This window comes from Taudactylus pleione, unplaced genomic scaffold (assembly GCF_031769625.1).
Source record: "Taudactylus pleione unplaced genomic scaffold, aTauple2 ptg000319l, whole genome shotgun sequence".
Taxonomy (NCBI): domain Eukaryota; kingdom Metazoa; phylum Chordata; class Amphibia; order Anura; family Myobatrachidae; genus Taudactylus; species Taudactylus pleione.
In genome coordinates, this window is record NW_028284720.1 from 4,079,398 (window position 1) to 4,102,963 (window position 23,566).

Sequence of the window (23,566 nt, forward strand, 5' to 3'; positions counted from 1 at the left end):
AACCTGGACACCAGGGGAGCAGTAACAGGACAGCACATATAGGGAATACATGATCTTCAGAATAGGACATTGCTGTAGCTGCATTAGTACAGTATCTGCTGTCTGTCCTCTGGTCAGTGACTGTACAATAACCTGGACACCAGGGGAACAGTAACAGGATGGCACATATAGGGAATACATGATATTCAGTATAGGACATTGCTGTAGCCGCATTAGTACAGTATCTGCTGTCTGTCCTCTGGTCAGTGACTGTACAATAACCTGGACACCAGGGGAGCAGTAACAGGACAGCACATATAGGGAATACATGATCTTCAGAATAGGACATTGCTGTAGCTGCATTAGTACAGTATCTGCTGTCTGTCCTCTGGTCAGTGACTGTACAATAACCTGGACACCAGGGGAGCAGTAACAGGACGGCACATATAGGGAATACATGATATTCAGTATAGGACATTGCTGTAGCCGCATTAGTACAGTATCTGATGTCTGTCCTCTGGTCAGTGACTGGACACCAGGGGAGCAGTAACAGGACGGCACATATAGGGAATACATGATATTCAGTATAGGACATTGCTGTAGCTGCATTAGTACAGTATCTGCTGTCTGTCCTCTGGTCAGTGACTGTACAATAACCTGGACACCAGGGGAACAGTAACAGGATGGCACATATAGGGAATACATGATATTCAGTATAGGACATTGCTGTAGCCGCATTAGTACAGTATCTGCTGTCTGTCCTCTTGTCAGTGACTGTACAATAACCTGGACACCAGGGGAGCAGTAACAGGACAGCACATATAGGGAATACATGATCTTCAGAATAGGACATTGCTGTAGCTGCATTAGTACAGTATCTGCTGTCTATCCTCTGGTCAGTGACTGTACAATAACCTGGACACCAGGGGAACAGTAACAGGATGGCACATATAGGGAATACATGATATTCAGTATAGGACATTGCTGTAGCTGCATTAGTACAGTATCTGCTGTCTGTCCTCTGGTCAGTGACTGTACAATAACCTGGACACCAGGGGAGCAGTAACAGGACGGCACATATAGGGAATACATGATATTCAGTATAGGACATTGCTGTAGCCGCATTAGTACAGTATCTGATGTCTGTCCTCTGGTCAGTGACTGGACACCTGGGGAGCAGTAACAGGACGGCACATATAGGGAATACATGATATTCAGTATAGGACATTGCTGTAGCTGCATTAGTACAGTATCTGCTGTCTGTCCTCTGGTCAGTGACTGTACAATAACCTGGACACCAGGGGAACAGTAACAGGATGGCACATATAGGGAATACATGATATTCAGTATAGGTCATTGCTGTAGCCGCATTAGTACAGTATCTGCTGTCTGTCCTCTGGTCAGTGACTGTACAATAACCTGGACACCAGGGGAGCAGTAACAGGACAGCACATATAGGGAATACATGATCTTCAGAATAGGACATTGCTGTAGCTGCATTAGTACAGTATCTGCTGTCTGTCCTCTGGTCAGTGACTGTACAATAACCTGGACACCAGGGGAGCAGTAACAGGACGGCACATATAGGGAATACATGATATTCAGTATAGGACATTGCTGTAGCCGCATTAGTACAGTATCTGATGTCTGTCCTCTGGTCAGTGACTGGACACCAGGGGAGCAGTAACAGGACGGCACATATAGGGAATACATGATATTCAGTATAGGACATTGCTGTAGCTGCATTAGTACAGTATCTGCTGTCTGTCCTCTGGTCAGTGACTGTACAATAACCTGGACACCAGGGGAACAGTAACAGGATGGCACATATAGGGAATACATGATATTCAGTATAGGACATTGCTGTAGCCGCATTAGTACAGTATCTGCTGTCTGTCCTCTGGTCAGTGACTGTACAATAACCTGGACACCAGGGGAGCAGTAACAGGACGGCACATATAGGGAATACATGATCTTCAGAATAGGACATTGCTGTAGCTGCATTAGTACAGTATCTGCTGTCTGTCCTCTGGTCAGTGACTGTACAATAACCTGGACACCAGGGGAGCAGTAACAGGACGGCACATATAGGGAATACATGATATTCAGTATAGGACATTGCTGAAGCCGCATTAGTACAGTATCTGATGTCTGTCCTCTGGTCAGTGACTGGACACCAGGGGAGCAGTAACAGGACGGCACATATAGGGAATACATGATATTCAGTATAGGACATTGCTGTAGCTGCATTAGTACAGTATCTGCTGTCTGTCCTCTGGTCAGTGACTGTACAATAACCTGGACACCAGGGGAGCAGTAACAGGACGGCACATATAGGGAATACATGATATTCAGTATAGGACATTGCTGTAGCCGCATTAGTACAGTATCTGCTGTCTGTCCTCTGGTCAGTGACTGTACAATAACCTGGACACCAGGGGAGCAGTAACAGAACGGCACATATAGGGAATACATGATATTCAGTATAGGACATTGCTGTAGCCGCATTAGTACAGTATCTGATGTCTGTCCTCTGGTCAGTGACTGGACACCAGGGGAGCAGTAACAGGACGGCACATATAGGGAATACATGATATTCAGTATAGGACATTGCTGTAGCTGCATTAGTACAGTATCTGCTGTCTGTCCTCTGGTCAGTGACTGGACACCAGGGAAGCAGTAACAGGACGGCACATATAGGGAATACATGATATTCAGTATAGGACATTGCTGTAGCTGCATTAGTACAGTATCTGCTGTCTGTCCTCTGGTCAGTGATTGTACAATAACCTGGACACCAGGGGAGTAGTAACAGGACGGCACATATAGGGAATACATGATCTTCAGAATAGGACATTGCTGTAGCTGCATTAGTACAGTATCTGCTGTCTGTCCTCTGGTCGGTGACTGTACAATAACCTGGACACCAGGGGAACAGTAACAGGGTGGCACATATAGGGAATACATGATATTCAGTATAGGACATTTCTGTAGCCGCATTAGTACAGTATCTGCTGTCTGTCCTCTGGTCAGTGACTGTACAATAACCTGGACACCAGGGGAGCAGTAACAGGACGGCACATATAGGGAATACATGATATTCAGTATAGGACATTGCTGAAGCCGCATTAGTACAGTATCTGATGTCTGTCCTCTGGTCAGTGACTGGACACCAGGGGAGCAGTAACAGGACGGCACATATAGGGAATACATGATATTCAGTATAGGACATTGCTGTAGCTGCATTAGTACAGTATCTGCTGTCTGTCCTCTGGTCAGTGACTGTACAATAACCTGGACACCAGGGGAGCAGTAACAGGATGGCACATATAGGGAATACATGATATTCAGTATAGGACATTGCTGTAGCCGCATTAGTACAGTATCTGCTGTCTGTCCTCTGGTCAGTGACTGTACAATAACCTGGACACCAGGGGAGCAGTAACAGGACGGCACATATAGGGAATACATGATATTCAGTATAGGACATTGCTGTAGCCGCATTAGTACAGTATCTGATGTCTGTCCTCTGGTCAGTGACTGGACACCAGGGGAGCAGTAACAGGATGGCACATATAGGGAATACATGATATTCAGTATAGGACATTGCTGTAGCTGCATTAGTACAGTATCTGCTGTCTGTCCTCTGGTCAGTGACTGGACACCAGGGAAGCAGTAACAGGACGGCACATATAGGGAATACATGATATTCAGTATAGGACATTGCTGTAGCTGCATTAGTACAGTATCTGCTGTCTGTCCTCTGGTCAGTGATTGTACAATAACCTGGACACCAGGGGAGTAGTAACAGGACGGCACATATAGGGAATACATGATCTTCAGAATAGGACATTGCTGTAGCTGCATTAGTACAGTATCTGCTGTCTGTCCTCTGGTCGGCGACTGTACAATAACCTGGACACCAGGGGAACAGTAACAGGGTGGCACATATAGGGAATACATGATATTCAGTATAGGACATTTCTGTAGCCGCATTAGTACAGTATCTGCTGTCTGTCCTCTGGTCAGTGACTGTACAATAACCTGGACACCAGGGGAGCAGTAACAGGACGGCACATATAGGGAATACATGATATTCAGTATAGGACATTGCTGAAGCCGCATTAGTACAGTATCTGATGTCTGTCCTCTGGTCAGTGACTGGACACCAGGGGAGCAGTAACAGGACGGCACATATAGGGAATACATGATATTCAGTATAGGACATTGCTGTAGCTGCATTAGTACAGTATCTGCTGTCTGTCCTCTGGTCAGTGACTGTACAATAACCTGGACACCAGGGGAGCAGTAACAGGACGGCACATATAGGGAATACATGATATTCAGTATAGGACATTGCTGTAGCTGCATTAGTACAGTATCTGCTGTCTGTCCTCTGGTCGGTGACTGTACAATAACCTGGACACCAGGGGAACAGTAACAGGATGGCACATATAGGGAATACATGATATTCAGTATAGGACATTGCTGTAGCCGCATTAGTACAGTATCTGCTGTCTGTCCTCTGGTCAGTGACTGTACAATAACCTGGACACCAGGGGAGCAGTAACAGGACGGCACATATAGGGAATACATGATATTCAGTATAGGACATTGCTGTAGCCGCATTAGTACAGTATCTGATGTCTGTCCTCTGGTCAGTGACTGGACACCAGGGGAGCAGTAACAGGACGGCACATATAGGGAATACATGATATTCAGTATAGGACATTGCTGTAGCTGCATTAGTACAGTATCTGCTGTCTGTCCTCTGGTCAGTGACTGGACACCAGGGAAGCAGTAACAGGACGGCACATATAGGGAATACATGATATTCAGTATAGGACATTGCTGTAGCTGCATTAGTACAGTATCTGCTGTCTGTCCTCTGGTCAGTGATTGTACAATAACCTGGACACCAGGGGAGTAGTAACAGGACGGCACATATAGGGAATACATGATCTTCAGAATAGGACATTGCTGTAGCTGCATTAGTACAGTATCTGCTGTCTGTCCTCTGGTCGGTGACTGTACAATAACCTGGACACCAGGGGAACAGTAACAGGGTGGCACATATAGGGAATACATGATATTCAGTATAGGACATTTCTGTAGCCGCATTAGTACAGTATCTGCTGTCTGTCCTCTGGTCAGTGACTGTACAATAACCTGGACACCAGGGGAGCAGTAACAGGACGGCACATATAGGGAATACATGATATTCAGTATAGGACATTGCTGAAGCCGCATTAGTACAGTATATGATGTCTGTCCTCTGGTCAGTGACTGGACACCAGGGGAGCAGTAACAGGACGGCACATATAGGGAATACATGATATTCAGTATAGGACATTGCTGTAGCTGCATTAGTACAGTATCTGATGTCTGTCCTCTGGTCAGTGACTGGACACCAGGGGAGCAGTAACAGGACGGCACATATAGGGAATACATGATATTCAGTATAGGACATTGCTGTAGCTGCATTAGTACAGTATCTGCTGTCTGTCCTCTGGTCAGTGACTGTACAATAACCTGGACACCAGGGGAACAGTAACAGGATGGCACATATAGGGAATACATGATATTCAGTATAGGACATTGCTGTAGCCGCATTAGTACAGTATCTGCTGTCTGTCCTCTGGTCAGTGACTGTACAATAACCTGGACACCAGGGGAGCAGTAACAGGACGGCACATATAGGGAATACATGATATTCAGTATAGGACATTGCTGTAGCCGCATTAGTACAGTATCTGATGTCTGTCCTCTGGTCAGTGACTGGACACCAGGGGAGCAGTAACAGGACGGCACATATAGGGAATACATGATATTCAGTATAGGACATTGCTGTAGCTGCATTAGTACAGTATCTGCTGTCTGTCCTCTGGTCAGTGACTGTACAATAACCTGGACACCAGGGGAACAGTAACAGGATGGCACATATAGGGAATACATGATCTTCAGAATAGGACATTGCTGTAGCTGCATTAGTACAGTATCTGCTGTCTGTCCTCTGGTCGGTGACTGTACAATAACCTGGACACCAGGGGAACAGTAACAGGGTGGCACATATAGGGAATACATGATTTTCAGTATAGGACATTTCTGTAGCTGCATTAGTACAGTATCTGCTGTCTGTCCTCTGGTCAGTGACTGTACAATAACCTGGACACCAGGGGAGCAGTAACAGGATGGCACATATAGGGAATACATGATATTCAGTATAGGACATTGCTGAAGCCGCATTAGTACAGTATCTGATGTCTGTCCTCTGGTCAGTGACTGGACACCAGGGGAGCAGTAACAGGACGGCACATATAGGGAATACATGATATTCAGTATAGGACATTGCTGTAGCTGCATTAGTACAGTATCTGCTGTCTGTCCTCTGGTCAGTGACTGGACACCAGGGAAGCAGTAACAGGACGGCACATATAGGGAATACATGATATTCAGTATAGGACATTGCTGTAGCTGCATTAGTACAGTATCTGCTGTCTGTCCTCTGGTCAGTGATTGTACAATAACCTGGACACCAGGGGAGTAGTAACAGGACGGCACATATAGGGAATACATGATCTTCAGAATAGGACATTGCTGTAGCTGCATTAGTACAGTATCTGCTGTCTGTCCTCTGGTCGGTGACTGTACAATAACCTGGACACCAGGGGAACAGTAACAGGGTGACACATATAGGGAATACATGATATTCAGTATAGGACATTTCTGTAGCCGCATTAGTACAGTATCTGCTGTCTGTCCTCTGGTCAGTGACTGTACAATAACCTGGACACCAGGGGAGCAGTAACAGGACGGCACATATAGGGAATACATGATATTCAGTATAGGACATTGCTGAAGCCACATTAGTACAGTATCTGATGTCTGTCCTCTGGTCAGTGACTGGACACCAGGGGAGCAGTAACAGGACGGCACATATAGGGAATACATGATATTCAGTATAGGACATTGCTGTAGCTGCATTAGTACAGTATCTGCTGTCTGTCCTCTGGTCAGTGACTGTACAATAACCTGGACACCAGGGGAGCAGTAACAGGACGGCACATATAGGGAATACATGATATTCAGTATAGGACATTGCTGTAGCCGCATTAGTACAGTATCTGCTGTCTGTCCTCTGGTCAGTGACTGTACAATAACCTGGACACCAGGGGAGCAGTAACAGGACGGCACATATAGGGAATACATGATATTCAGTATAGGACATTGCTGTAGCCGCATTAGTACAGTATCTGATGTCTGTCCTCTGGTCAGTGACTGGACACCAGGGGAGCAGTAACAGGATGGCACATATAGGGAATACATGATATTCAGTATAGGACACTGCTGTAGCTGCATTAGTACAGTATCTGCTGTCTGTCCTCTGGTCAGTGACTGGACACCAGGGAAGCAGTAACAGGACGGCACATATAGGGAATACATGATATTCAGTATAGGACATTGCTGTAGCTGCATTAGTACAGTATCTGCTGTCTGTCCTCTGGTCAGTGATTGTACAATAACCTGGACACCAGGGGAGTAGTAACAGGACGGCACATATAGGGAATACATGATCTTCAGAATAGGACATTGCTGTAGCTGCATTAGTACAGTATCTGCTGTCTGTCCTCTGGTCGGTGACTGTACAATAACCTGGACACCAGGGGAACAGTAACAGGGTGGCACATATAGGGAATACATGATATTCAGTATAGGACATTTCTGTAGCCGCATTAGTACAGTATCTGCTGTCTGTCCTCTGGTCAGTGACTGTACAATAACCTGGACACCAGGGGAGCAGTAACAGGACGGCACATATAGGGAATACATGATATTCAGTATAGGACATTGCTGAAGCCGCATTAGTACAGTATCTGATGTCTGTCCTCTGGTCAGTGACTGGACACCAGGGGAGCAGTAACAGGACGGCACATATAGGGAATACATGATATTCAGTATAGGACATTGCTGTAGCTGCATTAGTACAGTATCTGCTGTCTGTCCTCTGGTCAGTGACTGTACAATAACCTGGACACCAGGGGAGCAGTAACAGGACGGCACATATAGGGAATACATGATATTCAGTATAGGACATTGCTGTAGCTGCATTAGTACAGTATCTGCTGTCTGTCCTCTGGTCGGTGACTGTACAATAACCTGGACACCAGGGGAACAGTAACAGGATGGCACATATAGGGAATACATGATCTTCAGAATAGGACATTGCTGTAGCTGCATTAGTACAGTATCTGCTGTCTGTCCTCTTGTCAGTGACTGTACAATAACCTGGACACCAGGGGAACAGTAAAAGGATGGCACATATAGGGAATACATGATTTTCAGTATAGGACATTGCTGTAGCCGCATTAGTACAGTATCTGCTGTCTGTCCTCTGGTCAGTGACTGTACAATAACCTGGACACCAGGGGAGCAGTAACAGGACGGCACATATAGGGAATACATGATATTCAGTATAGGACATTGCTGTAGCCGCATTAGTACAGTATCTGATGTCTGTCCTCTGGTCAGTGACTGGACACCAGGGGAGCAGTAACAGGACGGCACATATAGGGAATACATGATATTCAGTATAGGACATTGCTGTAGCTGCATTAGTACAGTATCTGCTGTCTGTCCTCTGGTCAGTGACTGGACACCAGGGAAGCAGTAACAGGACGGCACATATAGGGAATACATGATATTCAGTATAGGACATTGCTGTAGCTGCATTAGTACAGTATCTGCTGTCTGTCCTCTGGTCAGTGATTGTACAATAACCTGGACACCAGGGGAGTAGTAACAGGACGGCACATATAGGGAATACATGATCTTCAGAATAGGACATTGCTGTAGCTGCATTAGTACAGTATCTGCTGTCTGTCCTCTGGTCGGTGACTGTACAATAACCTGGACACCAGGGGAACAGTAACAGGGTGGCACATATAGGGAATACATGATATTCAGTATAGGACATTTCTGTAGCCGCATTAGTACAGTATCTGCTGTCTGTCCTCTGGTCAGTGACTGTACAATAACCTGGACACCAGGGGAGCAGTAACAGGACGGCACATATAGGGAATACATGATATTCAGTATAGGACATTGCTGAAGCCGCATTAGTACAGTATCTGATGTCTGTCCTCTGGTCAGTGACTGGACACCAGGGGAGCAGTAACAGGACGGCACATATAGGGAATACATGATATTCAGTATAGGACATTGCTGTAGCTGCATTAGTACAGTATCTGCTGTCTGTCCTCTGGTCAGTGACTGTACAGTAACCTGGACACCAGGGGAGCAGTAACAGGACGGCACATATAGGGAATACATGATATTCAGTATAGGACATTGCTGTAGCTGCATTAGTACAGTATCTGCTGTCTGTCCTCTGGTCAGTGATTGTACAATAACCTGGACACCAGGGGAGCAGTAACAGGACGGCACATATAGGGAATACATGATATTCAGTAAAGGACATTGCTGTAGCCGCATTAGTACAGTATCTGCTGTCTGTCCTCTGGTCAGTGATTGTACAATAACCTGGACACCAGGGGAGCAGTAACAGGATGCCACATATAGGGAATACATGATCTTCAGAATAGGACATTGCTGTAGCTGCATTAGTACAGTATCTGCTGTCTGTCCTCTGGTCGGTGACTGTACAATAACCTGGACACCAGGGGAACAGTAACAGGATGGCACATATAGGGAATACATGATATTCAGTATAGGACATTGCTGTAGCCGCATTAGTACAGTATCTGCTGTCTGTCCTCTGGTCAGTGACTGTACAATAACCTGGACACCAGGGGAGCAGTAACAGGACGGCACATATAGGGAATACATGATATTCAGTATAGGACATTGCTGTAGCCGCATTAGTACAGTATCTGATGTCTGTCCTCTGGTCAGTGACTGGACACCAGGGGAGCAGTAACAGGACGGCACATATAGGGAATACATGATATTCAGTATAGGACATTGCTGTAGCTGCATTAGTACAGTATCTGCTGTCTGTCCTCTGGTCAGTGACTGGACACCAGGGAAGCAGTAACAGGACGGCACATATAGGGAATACATGATATTCAGTATAGGACATTGCTGTAGCTGCATTAGTACAGTATCTGCTGTCTGTCCTCTGGTCAGTGATTGTACAATAACCTGGACACCAGGGGAGTAGTAACAGGACGGCACATATAGGGAATACATGATCTTCAGAATAGGACATTGCTGTAGCTGCATTAGTACAGTATCTGCTGTCTGTCCTCTGGTCGGTGACTGTACAATAACCTGGACACCAGGGGAACAGTAACAGGGTGGCACATATAGGGAATACATGATATTCAGTATAGGACATTTCTGTAGCCGCATTAGTACAGTATCTGCTGTCTGTCCTCTGGTCAGTGACTGTACAATAACCTGGACACCAGGGGAGCAGTAACAGGACGGCACATATAGGGAATACATGATATTCAGTATAGGACATTGCTGAAGCCGCATTAGTACAGTATCTGATGTCTGTCCTCTGGTCAGTGACTGGACACCAGGGGAGCAGTAACAGGACGGCACATATAGGGAATACATGATATTCAGTATAGGACATTGCTGTAGCTGCATTAGTACAGTATCTGCTGTCTGTCCTCTGGTCAGTGACTGTACAATAACCTGGACACCAGGGGAGCAGTAACAGGACGGCACATATAGGGAATACATGATATTCAGTATAGGACATTGCTGTAGCTGCATTAGTACAGTATCTGCTGTCTGTCCTCTGGTCAGTGATTGTACAATAACCTGGACACCAGGGGAGCAGTAACAGGACGGCACATATAGGGAATACATGATATTCAGTAAAGGACATTGCTGTAGCCGCATTAGTACAGTATCTGCTGTCTGTCCTCTGGTCAGTGATTGTACAATAACCTGGACACCAGGGGAGCAGTAACAGGATGGCACATATAGGGAATACATGATCTTCAGAATAGGACATTGCTGTAGCTGCATTAGTACAGTATCTGCTGTCTGTCCTCTGGTCAGTGATTGTACAATAACCTGGACACCAGGGGAGTAGTAACAGGACGGCACATATAGGGAATACATGATCTTCAGAATAGGACATTGCTGTAGCTGCATTAGTACAGTATCTGCTGTCTGTCCTCTGGTCAGTGACTGTACAATAACCTGGACACCAGGGGAGCAGAAACAGGATGGCACATATAGGGAATACATGATATTCAGTATAGGACATTGCTGTAGCCGCATTAGTACAGTATCTGATGTCTGTCCTCTGGTCAGTGACTGGACACCAGGGAAGCAGTAACAGGACAGCACATATAGGGAATACATGATATTCAGTATAGGACATTGCTGTAGCTGCATTAGTACAGTATCTGCTGTCAGTCCTCTGGTCAGTGATTGTACAATAACCTGGACTCCAGGGGAGCAGTAACAGGACGGCACATATAGGGAATACATGATATTCAGTATAGGACATTGCTGTAGCTGCATTAGTACAGTATCTGCTGTCTGTCCTCTGGTCAGTGATTGTACAATAACATGGACACCAGGGGAGCAGTAACAGGACGGCACATATAGGGAATACATGATCTTCAGAATAGGACATTGCTGTAGCTGCATTAGTACAGTATCTGCTGTCTGTCCTCTGGTCAGTGACTGTACAATAACCTGGACACCAGGGGAACAGTAACAGGATGGCACATATAGGGAATACATGATATTAAGTATAGGACATTGCTGTAGCCGCATTAGTACAGTATCTGCTGTCTGTCCTCTGGTCAGTGACTGTACAATAACCTGGACACCAGGGGAGCAGTAACAGGACAGCACATATAGGGAATACATGATCTTCAGAATAGGACATTGCTGTAGCTGCATTAGTACAGTATCTGCTGTCTGTCCTCTGGTCAGTGATTGTACAATAACCTGGACACCAGGGGAGTAGTAACAGGACGGCACATATAGGGAATACATGATCTTCAGAATAGGACATTGCTGTAGCTGCATTAGTACAGTATCTGCTGTCTGTCCTCTGGTCGGTGACTGTACAATAACCTGGACACCAAGGGAACAGTAACAGGGTGGCACATATAGGGAATACATGATATTCAGTATAGGACATTTCTGTAGCCGCATTAGTACAGTATCTGCTGTCTGTCCTCTGGTCAGTGACTGAACAATAACCTGGACACCAGGGGAGCAGTAACAGGACGGCACATATAGGGAATACATGATATTCAGTATAGGACATTGCTGTAGCTGCATTAGTACAGTATCTGCTGTCTGTCCTCTGATCAGTGATTGTACAATAACCTGGACACCAGGGGAGTAGTAACAGGACGGCACATATAGGGAATACATGATCTTCAGAATAGGACATTGCTGTAGCTGCATTAGTACAGTATCTGATGTCTGTCCTCTGGTCATTGATTGTACAATAACCTGGACACCAGGGGAGTAGTAACAGGACGGCACATATAGGGAATACATGATCTTCAGAATAGGACATTGCTGTAGCTGCATTAGTACAGTATCTGCTGTCTGTCCTCTGGTCAGTGACTGTACAATAACCTGGACACCAGGGGAGCAGTAACAGGACAGCACATATAGGGAATACATGATCTTCAGAATAGGACATTGCTGTAGCTGCATTAGTACAGTATCTGCTGTCTGTCCTCTGGTCAGTGATTGTACAATAACCTGGACACCAGGGGAGCAGTAACAGGACGGCACATATAGGGAATACATGATCTTCAGAATAGGACATTGATGTAGCTGCATTAGTACAGTATCTGCTGTCTGTCCTCTGGTCGGTGACTGTACAATAACCTGGACACCAGGGGAACAGTAGCAGGATGGCACATATAGGGAATACATGATATTCAGTATAGGACATTGCTGTAGCCGCATTAGTACAGTATCTGCTGTCTGTCCTCTGGTCAGTGACTGTACAATAACCTGGACACCAGGGGAGCAGTAACAGGACGGCACATATAGGGAATACATGATATTCAGTATAGGACATTGCTGTAGCTGCATTAGTACAGTATCTGCTGTCTGTCCTCTGGTCAGTGACTGTACAATAACCTGGACACCAGGGGAGCAGTAACAGGACAGCACATATAGGGAATACATGATCTTCAGAATAGGACATTGCTGTAGCTCCATTAGTACAGTATCTGCTGTCTGTCCTATGGTCAGTGATTGTACAATAACCTGGACACCAGGGGAGTAGTAACAGGATGGCACATATAGGGAACACATGATCTTCAGAATAGGACATTGCTGTAGCTGCATTAGTACAGTATCTGCTGTCTGTCCTCTGGTCGGTGACTGTACAATAACCTGGACACCAGGGGAACAGTAGCAGGATGGCACATATAGGGAATACATGATATTCAGTATAGGACATTGCTGTAGCCGCATTAGTACAGTATCTGCTGTCTGTCCTCTGGTCAGTGACTGTACAATAACCTGGACACCAGGGGAGCAGTAACAGGACGGCACATATAGGGAATACATGATATTCAGTATAGGACATTGCTGTAGCTGCATTAGTACAGTATCTGCTGTCTCTCCTCTGGTCAGTGATTGTACAATAACCTGGACACCAGGGGAGTAGTAACAGGACGGTGGGGCTGTGGTATGCATTGGTGGAGCAGGGGTTAATACACATAGGTGGGGCAGTGGTACGCATTGGTGGAGCAGGGGTTAATACACATTGGAGGGGCTGTGGTATGCATTGGTGGGGGAGGGGTTAATACACATTGCTGGGTAAGTGGTATGCATTAGTGGGTCAGGAGTTAATACACATTGGTGGGGCTGTGGTATGCATTAGTGGGTCAGGGGTTAATACACATTGGTGGGGCTGTGGTATGCATTGGTGGGTCAGGAGTTAATACACATTGGTGGAGCTGTGGCATGCATTGGAGGGGGAGGGTTTAATACACATTGCTAGGGCTGTGGTATGCATTGGTGGAGCAGGGGTTAATACACATTGGAGGGGATGTGGTATGCATTGGTGGAGCAGGGGTTAATTCACATTGGTGGAGCTGTGGTATGCATTGGTGGGGGAGGGGTTAATACACATTGGTGGGGCTGTGGTATGCATTGGTGGGGGAGGGGTTAATACACATTTTTGGGGCAGTGGTATGCATTCGTGGGGCTGGGGTTAATACACATTGGTGGGGCAGTGGTATGCATTGGTGGAGCAGGGGTTAATACACATTGGAGGGGCTGTGGTATGCATTGGTGGAGCAGGGGTTAATACACATTGGTGGAGCTGTGGTATGCATTGGTGGGGCAAAGGTTAATACACATTGGTGGGGCTGTGGTATGCATTGGTGGAGGAGGGGTTAATACACATTGGTGGGGCTGTGGTTTGCATTGTTGGGGGAGGGGTTAATACACATTGGTGAGGCTGTGGTACGCATTGTTGGGAGAGGGGTTAATACACATTGGTGGGGCTGTGGTATGCATTGGTGGAGCAGGGGTTAATACACATTGGTGGGGCATAGGTATGCATTGGTGGAGGAGGGGTTAATACACATTGGTGGGGCTGTGGTATGCATTGGTGGGGGAGGGGTTAATACACATTGGTGGGGCTGTGGTATGCATTGGTGGGTCAGGGGATAATACACATTGGTGGCGCGTTGGTATGCATTAGTCGGTCAGGAGTTAATACACATTGGTGGGGCAGTGGTATGCATTGGTGGAGCAGGAGTTAATACACATTGGTGGGGCTGTGGTATGCATTAGTGGGTCAGGGGTTAATACACATTGGTGGAGCTGTGGTATGCAAAGGCGGAGCAGGGGTTAATACACATTGGTGGGGCTGTGGTATGCATTGGTGGAGCAGGGGTTAATACACATTGGTGGGGCTGTGGTATGCATTGGTGGAGCAAGGGTTAATACACATTGGTGGGGCTGTGGTATGCATTGGTGGAGCAGGGGTTAATACACATTGGTGGGGCTGTGGTATGCATTGTTGGAGCAGGGGTTAATATACATTGGTGGGGCAGTGGCATGCATTGGTGGGGCAGGGGTTATTACACATTTTTGGGGCTGTGGTATGCATTGGTGGGGGAGGGGTTAATACACATTGGTGGGGAAGTGGTATGCATTGTTGGGGGAGGGGTTAATACACATTGGTGGGGCTGTGGTATGCATTGGTGGGGGAGGGGTTAATACACATTTTTGGGGCAGTGGTATGCATTGGTGGAGCAGGGGTTAATACACATTGGTGGGGCAGTGGTATGCATTGGAGAAGCAGGAGTTAACACACATTGGTGGGGCTGTGGTATGCATTGGTGGAGCAGGGGTTAATACACATTGGTGGGGGAGTGGTTTTCATTGGTGGGGGAGGGGTTAATACACATTGGTGGGGGAGTGGTATGCATTTGTGGACCAGGGGTTAATACACATTGGTGGGGCAGTGTTATGCATTGGTGGAGCAGGGGTTAATACACATTGGAGGTGCTGTAGTATGCATTGGTGGAGCAGGGGTTAATACACATTGGTGGAGCTGTAGTATGCATTGGTGGGGCAAAGGTTAATACACATTGGTGGGGCTGAGGTATGCATTGGTGGAGGAGGGGTTAATACACATTGGTGGGGCTGTGGTACGCATTGTTGGGGAGGGGTTAATACACATTGGTGAGGCTGTGGTACGCATTGTTGTGGGAGGGGTTAATACACATTGGTCGGGCTGTGGTATGCATTGGTGGAGCAGGGGTTAATACACATTGGTGGGGCAGAGGTATGCATTGGTGGAGGAGGGGTTAATACACATTGGTGGGGCTGTGGTATGCATTGGTGGGGGAGGGGTTAATACACATTGGTGGGGCTGTGGTATGCATTGGTGGGTCAGGGGATAATACACATTGGTGGGGCTGTGGTATGCATTGGTGGAGCAGGAGTTAATACACATTGGTGGGGCTGTGGTATGCATTAGTGGGTCAGGGGTTAATACACATTGGTGGGGCTGTGGTATGCATTGGTGGGTCAGGGGTTAATAAACATTGGTGAGGCTGTGGTACGCATTGGTGGGTCAGGGGTTAATACACAGTGGTGGGGCTGTGGTATGCATTGGTGGAGCAGGGGTTAATACACATTGGTGGGGCTGTGGTATGCATTGGTGGAGCAGGGGTTAATACACATTGGTGGGGCTGTGGTATGCATTGGTGGAGCAAGGGTTAATACACATTGGTGGGGCTGTGGTATGCATTGGTGGAGCAGGGGTTAATACACATTGGTGGGGCTGTGGTATGCATTGGTGGAGCAGGGGTTAATATACATTGGTGGGGCAGTGGCATGCATTGGTGGGGCAGGGGTTATTACACATTTTTGGGGCTGTGGTATGCATTGGTGGGGGAGGGGTTAATACACATTGGTGGGGAAGTGGTATGCATTGGTGGGGGAGGGGTTAATACACATTGGTGGGGCTGTGGTATGCATTGGTGGGGGAGGGGTTAATACACATTTTTGGGGCAGTGGTATGCATTGGTGGAGCAGGGGTTAATACACATTGGTGGGGCAGTGGTATGCATTGGAGAAGCATGAGTTAACACACATTGGTGGGGCTGTGGTATGCATTGGTGGAGCAGGGGTTAATACACATTGGTGGGGGAGTGGTTTGCATTGGTGGGGGAGGGGTTAATACACATTGGTGGGGGAGTGGTATGCATTTGTGGACCCGGGGTTAATACACATTGGTGGGGCAGTGGTATGCATTGGTGGAGCAGGGGTTAATACACATTGGAGGGGCTGTGGTATGCATTGGTGGAGCAGGGGTTAATACACATTGGTGGAGCTGTAGTATGCATTGGTGGGGCAAAGGTTAATACACATTGGTGGGGCTGTGGTATGCTTTGGTGGAGGAGGGGTTAATACACATTGGTGGGGCTGTGGTACGCATTGTTGGGGGAGGGGTTAATACACATTGGTGAGGCTGTGGTACGCATTGTTGGGGGAGGGGTTAATACACATTGGTCGGGCTGTGGTATGCATTGGTGGAGCAGGGGTTAATAAACATTGGTGGGGCAGAGGTATGCATTGGTGGAGGAGGGGTTAATACACATTGGTGGGGCTGTGGTATGCATTGGTGGGGGAGGGGTTAATACACATTGGTGGGGCTGTGGTATGCAGTGGTGGGTCAGGGGATAATACACATTGGTGGGGCTGTGGTATGCACTAGTGGGTCAGGAGTTAATACACATTGGTGGGGCTGTGGTATGCATTGGTGGAGCAGGAGTTAATACACATTGGTGGGGCTGTGGTATGCATTAGTGGGTCAGGGGTTAATACACATTGGTGGGGCTGTGGTATGCATTGGTGGAGCAGGGGTTAATACACATTGGTGGGGCTGTGGTACGCATTGGTGGGTCAGGGGTTAATACACAGTGGTGGGGCTGTGGTATGCATTGGTGGAGCAGGGGTTAATACACATTGGTGGGGCTGTGGTATGCATTGGTGGAGCAGGGGTTAATACACATTGGTGGGGCTGTGGTATGCATTGGTGGAGCAGGGGTTAATATACATTGGTGGGGCAGTGGCATGCATTGGTGGGGCAGGGGTTAATACACATATTTGGGGCTGTGGTATGCATTGGTGGGGGAGGGGTTAATACACATTGGTGGGGAAGTGGTATGCATTGGTGGGGGAGGGGTTAATACACATTGGTGGGGCTGTGGTATGCATTGGTGGGGGAGGGGTTAATACACATTTGTGGGGCTGTGGTATGCATTGGTGGGGGAGGGGTTAATACACATTTTTGCGGCAGTGGTATGCATTGGTGGAGCAGGGGTTAATACACATTGGTGGGGCAGTGGTATGCATTGGTGAAGCAGGAGTTAACACACATTGGTGGGGCTGTGGTATGCATTGGTGGAGCAGGGGTTAATACACATTGGTGGGGGAGTGGTTTGCATTGGTGGGGGAGGGGTTAATACACATTGGTGGGGGAGTGGTATGCATTTGTATACCAGCGGTTAATACACATTGGTGGGGCTGTGGTATGCATTGGTGGAGTAGGGGTTAATACACGTTGGTGGGGCTGTGGTATGCATGGGTGGAGTAGTGGTTAATACACATTGGTGGGGGAGTGGTTTGCATTGGTGGAGCAGGGGTTAATACACATTGGTGGAGCTGTAGTATGCATTGGTGGGGCAAAGGTTAATACACATTGGTGGGGCTGTGGTATGCATTGGTGGAGGAGGGGTTAATACACATTGGTGGGGCTGTGGTACGCATTGTTGGGGGAGGGGTTAATACACATTGGTGAGGCTGTGGTACGCATTGTTGGGGGAGGGGTTAATACACATTGGTCGGGCTGTGGTATGCATTGGTGGAGCAGGGGTTAATACACATTGGTGGGGCAGAGGTATGCATTGGTGGAGGAGGGGTTAATACACATTGGTGGGGCTGTGGTATGCATTGGTGGGGGAGGGGTTAATACACATTGGTGGGGCTGTGGTATGCATTGGTGGGTCAGGGGATAATACACATTGGTGGGGCTGTGGTATGCATTAGTGGGTCAGGAGTTAATACACATTGGTGGGGCTGTGGTATGCATTGGTGGAGCAGGAGTCAATACATATTGGTGGGGCTGTGGTATGCATTAGTGGGTCAGGGGTTAATACACATTGGTGGGGCTGTGGTTAGCATTGGTGGAGCAGGGGTTAATACACATTGGTGGGGCTGTGGTACGCATTGGTGGGTCAGGGGTTAATAAACAGTGGTGGGGCTGTGGTATGCATTGGTGGAGCAGGGGTTAATACACATTGGTGGGGCTGTGGTATGCATTGGTGGAGCAGGGGTTAATACACATTGGTGGGGCTGTGGTATGCATTGGTGGAGCAGGGGTTAATATACATTGGTGGGGCAGTGGCATGCATTGGTGGGGCAGGGGTAAATACACATATTTGGGGCTGTGGTATGCATTGGTGGGGGAGGGGTTAATACACATTGGTGGGGAAGTGGTATGCATTGGTGGGGGAGGGGTTAATACACATTGGTGGGGCTGTGGTATGCATTGGTGGGGGAGGGGTTAATACACATTTGTGGGGCTGTGGTATGCATTGGTGGGGGAGGGGTTAGTACACATTTTTGGGGCAGTGGTATGCATTGGTGGAGCAGGGGTTAATACACATTGGTGGGGCAGTGGTATGCATTGGTGAAGCAGGAGTTAACACACATTGGTGGGGCTGTGGTATGCATTGGTGGAGCAGGGGTTAATACACATTGGTGGGGGAGTGGTTTGCATTGGTGGGGGAGGGGTTAATACACATTGGTGGGGGAGTGGTATGCATTTGTGGACCACCGGTTAATGCACATTGGTGGGGCTGTGGTATGCATTGGTGGAGTAGGGGTTAATACACGTTGGTGGGGCTGTGGTATGCATGGGTGGAGTAGGGGTTAATACACATTGGTGGGGGAGTGGTTTGCATTGGTGGGGGAGGGGTTAATACACATTGGTGGGGGAGTGGTATGCATTTGTGGACCAGGGGTTAATACACATTGGTGGGGCAGTGGTATGCATTGGTGGAGCAGGGGTTAATACACATTGGAGGGGCTGTAGTATGCATTGGTGGAGCAGGGTTTAATACACATTGGTGGAGCTGTAGTATGCATTGGTGGGGCAAAGGTTAATACACATTGGTGGGGCTGTGGTATGCATTGGTGGAGGAGGGGTTAATACACATTGGTGGGGCTGTGGTACGCATTGTTGGGGGAGGGGTTAATACACATTGGTGAGGCTGTGGTACGCATTGTTGGGGGAGGGGTTAATACACATTGGTCGGGCTGTGGTATGCATTAGTGGAGCAGGGGTTAATACACATTGGTGGGGCAGAGGTATGCATTGGTGGAGGAGGGGTTAATACACATTGGTGGGGCTGTGGTATGCATTGGTGGGGGAGGGGTTAATACACATTGGTGGGGCTGTGGTATGCATTGGTGGGGGAGGGGTTAATACACATTGGTGGGGCTGTGGTATGCATTGGTGGGTCAGGGGATAATACACATTGGTGGGGCTGTGGTATGCATTAGTGGGTCAGGAGTTAATACACATTGGTGGGGCTGTGGTATGCATTGGTGGAGCAGGAGTCAATACATATTGGTGGGGCTGTGGTATGCATTAGTGGGTCAGGGGTTAATACACATTGGTGGGGCTGTGGTATGCATTGGTGGAGCAGGGGTTAATACACATTGGTGGGGCTGTGGTACGCATTGGTGGTTCAGGGGTTAATAAACAGTGGTGGGGCTGTGGTATGCATTGGTGGAGCAGGGCTTAATACACATTGGTGGGGCTGTGGTATGCATTGGTGGAGCAGGGGTTAATACACATTGGTGGGGCTGTGGTATGCATTGGTGGAGCAGGGGTTAATATACATTGGTGGGGCAGTGGCATGCATTGGTGGGGCAGGGGTTAATACACATTTTTGGGGCTGTGGTATGCATTGGTGGGGGAGGGGTTAATACACATTGGTGGGGAAGTGGTATGCATTGGTGGGGGAGGGGTTAATACACATTGGTGGGGCTGTGGTATGCATTGGTGGGGGAGGGGTTAATACACATTTGTGGGGCTGTGGTATGCATTGGTGGGGGAGGGGTTAATACACATTTTTGGGGCAGTGGTATGCATTGGTGGAGCAGGGGTTAATACACATTGGTGGGGCAGTGGTATGCATTGGTGAAGCAGGAGTTAACACACATTGGTGGGGCTGTGGTATGCATTGGTGGAGCAGGGGTTAATACACATTGGTGGGGGAGTGGTTTGCATTGGTGGGGGAGGGGTCAATACACATTGGTGGGGGAGTGGTATGCATTTGTTGACCAGGGGTTAATACACATTGGTGGGGCTGTGGTATGCATTGGTGGAGTAGGGGTTAATACACGTTGGTGGGGCTGTGGTATGCCTTGGTGGAGTAGGGTTTAATACACATTGGTGGGGCTGTAGTATGCTTTGGTGGAGCAGGGGTTAATACACATTGGTGGAGCTGTGGTATGCATTGGTTGGGGACGGGTTAATACACATTGGTGGGGCAGTGGTATGCATTGGTGGGGGAGGGGTTAATACACATTGGTGGGGCAGTGATATGCATTGGTGGGGGAGGGGTTAATACACATTGGTGGGGCTGTGGTATGCATTGGTGGGGGAGGGGGTAATACACATTTTGGGGGCAGTGGTATGCATTGGTGGGGCAAAGGTTAATACACATTGGTGGGGCAGTGGTATGCATTGGTGGGGGAGGGGTTAATACACATTGGTGGGGCAGTGGTATGCATTGCTGGAGCAGGGGTTAATACACATTGGTGGGGCTGTGGTATGCATTGGTGGAGCAGGGGTTAATACACATTTTTGGGGAAATGGTATGCATTGGTGGAGCAGGGGTTAATACACATTGGTGGGGCAATGGTATGCATTGGTGGAGCAGGGGTTAATACACGTTGGTGGGCTGTGCTATGCATTGGTGGAGAAGTGGTTAATACACATTGGTGAGGCTGTGGTATGCATTGGTGGAGGAGGGGTTAATACACATTTGTGGGGCTGTGGTACGCATTGTTGGGGGAGGGGTTAATACACATCGGTGAGGCTGTGGTACGCATTGTTGGGGGAGGGGTTAATACACATTGGTGGGGCTGTGGTATGCATTGGTTGAGCAGGTGTTAATACACATTGGTGGGGCAGTGGTATGCACTGGTGGAGCAGGGGTTAATACACATTGGTGGGGCTGTGGTATGCATTGGTGGTGCAGGGGTTAATACACATTTGTGGGGGCGTGGTTTGCATTGGTGGGGGAGGTGTTAATACACATTGGTGGGGGAGTGGTATGCATTTGTGGACCACGGGTTAATACACATTGGTGGGGCAGTGGTATGCATTGGTGGAGCAGGGGTTAATACACATTGGAGGGGCTGTGGTATACATTGGTGGAGCAGGGGACAATACACATTGGTGGAGCTGTGGTATGCATTGGTGGGTCAAAGGTTTATACACATTGGTGGGGCTGTGGTATGCATTGGTGGAGGAGGGGTTAATACACATTGGTGGGGCTGTGGTATGCATTGGTGGGGGAGGGGTTAATACACATTGGTGGGGGAGTGGTATGCATTTGTGGACCAGGGGTTAATACACAATGGTGGGGCAGTGGTATGCATTGGTGGAGCAGGGGTTAATACACATTGGAGGGGCTGTGGTATGCATTGGTGGAGCAGGGGTTAATACACATTGGTGGAGCTGTGGTATGCATTGGTGGGTCAAAGGTTAATACACATTGGTGGGGCTGAGGTATGCATTGGTGGAGGAGGGGTTAATACACCTTGGTGGGGCTGTGGTACGCATTGTTGGGGGAGAGGTTAATACACATTGGTGAGGCTGTGGTACGCATTGTTGGGGGAGGGGTTAATACACATTGGTGGGGCTGTGGTATGCATTGGTGGAGCAGGGGTTAATACACATTGGTGGGGCTGAGGTATGCATTGGTGGAGGAGGGGTTAATACACATTGGTGGGGCTGTGGTATGCATTGGTGGGGGAGGGGTTAATACACAGTGGTGGGGCTGTGGTATGCATTGGTGGAGCAGGGGTTAATGCACATTGGTGGGGCTGTGGTATGCATTGGTGGAGCAGGAGTTAATACACATTGGTGGGGCTGTGGTATGCATTGGTGGAGCAGGGGTTAATACACATTGGTGGGGCAGTGGCATGCATTGGTGGGGCAGGGGTTAATACACATTTTTGGGGCTGTGGTATGCATTGGTGGGGGAGGGGTTAATACACATTGGTGGGGAAGTGGTATGCATTGGTGGGGGAGGGGTTAATACACATTGGTGGGGCTGTGGTATGCATTGGTGGGGGAGGGGTTAATACACATTGGTGGGGCTGTGGTATGCATTGGTGGGGGAGGGGTTAGTACACATTTTTGGGGCAGTGGTATGCATTGGTGAGGGAGGGGTTAATACACATTTTGGGGGCAGTGGTATGCATTGGTGGGGCAAAGGTTAATACACATTGGTGGGGCAGTGGTATGCATTGGTGAGGGAGGGGTTAATGCACATTGGTGGGGTAGTGGTATGCATTGGTGGAGCAGGGGTTAATACACATTGGTGGAGCTGTGGTATGCATTGGTGGGGGAGGGGTTAATACACATTGGTGGAACAGTGGTATGCATTGGTGGGGGAGGGGTTAATACACATTTTTGGGGCAGTGGTATGCATTGGTGGGGCAGGGGTTAATACACATTGGTGGGGCACTGGTTTGCATTGGTGGAGCAGGGGTTAATACACATTGGAGGGGCTGTGGTATGCATTGGTGGAGCAGGGGTTAATACACATTGGTGGAGCTGTGGTACGCATTGGTGGGTCAGGAGTTAATACACATTGGTGGAGCTGTGGTACGCATTGGTGGGTCAGGAGTTAATACACATTGGTGGAGCAGTGGTATGCATTGGTGGGGGAGGGGTTATTACACATTTTTGGGGCTGTGGTATGCATTGGTGGGGGAGGGGTTAATACACATTGGTGGGGCTGTGGTATGCATTGGTGGAGGAGGGGTTAATACACATTGGTGG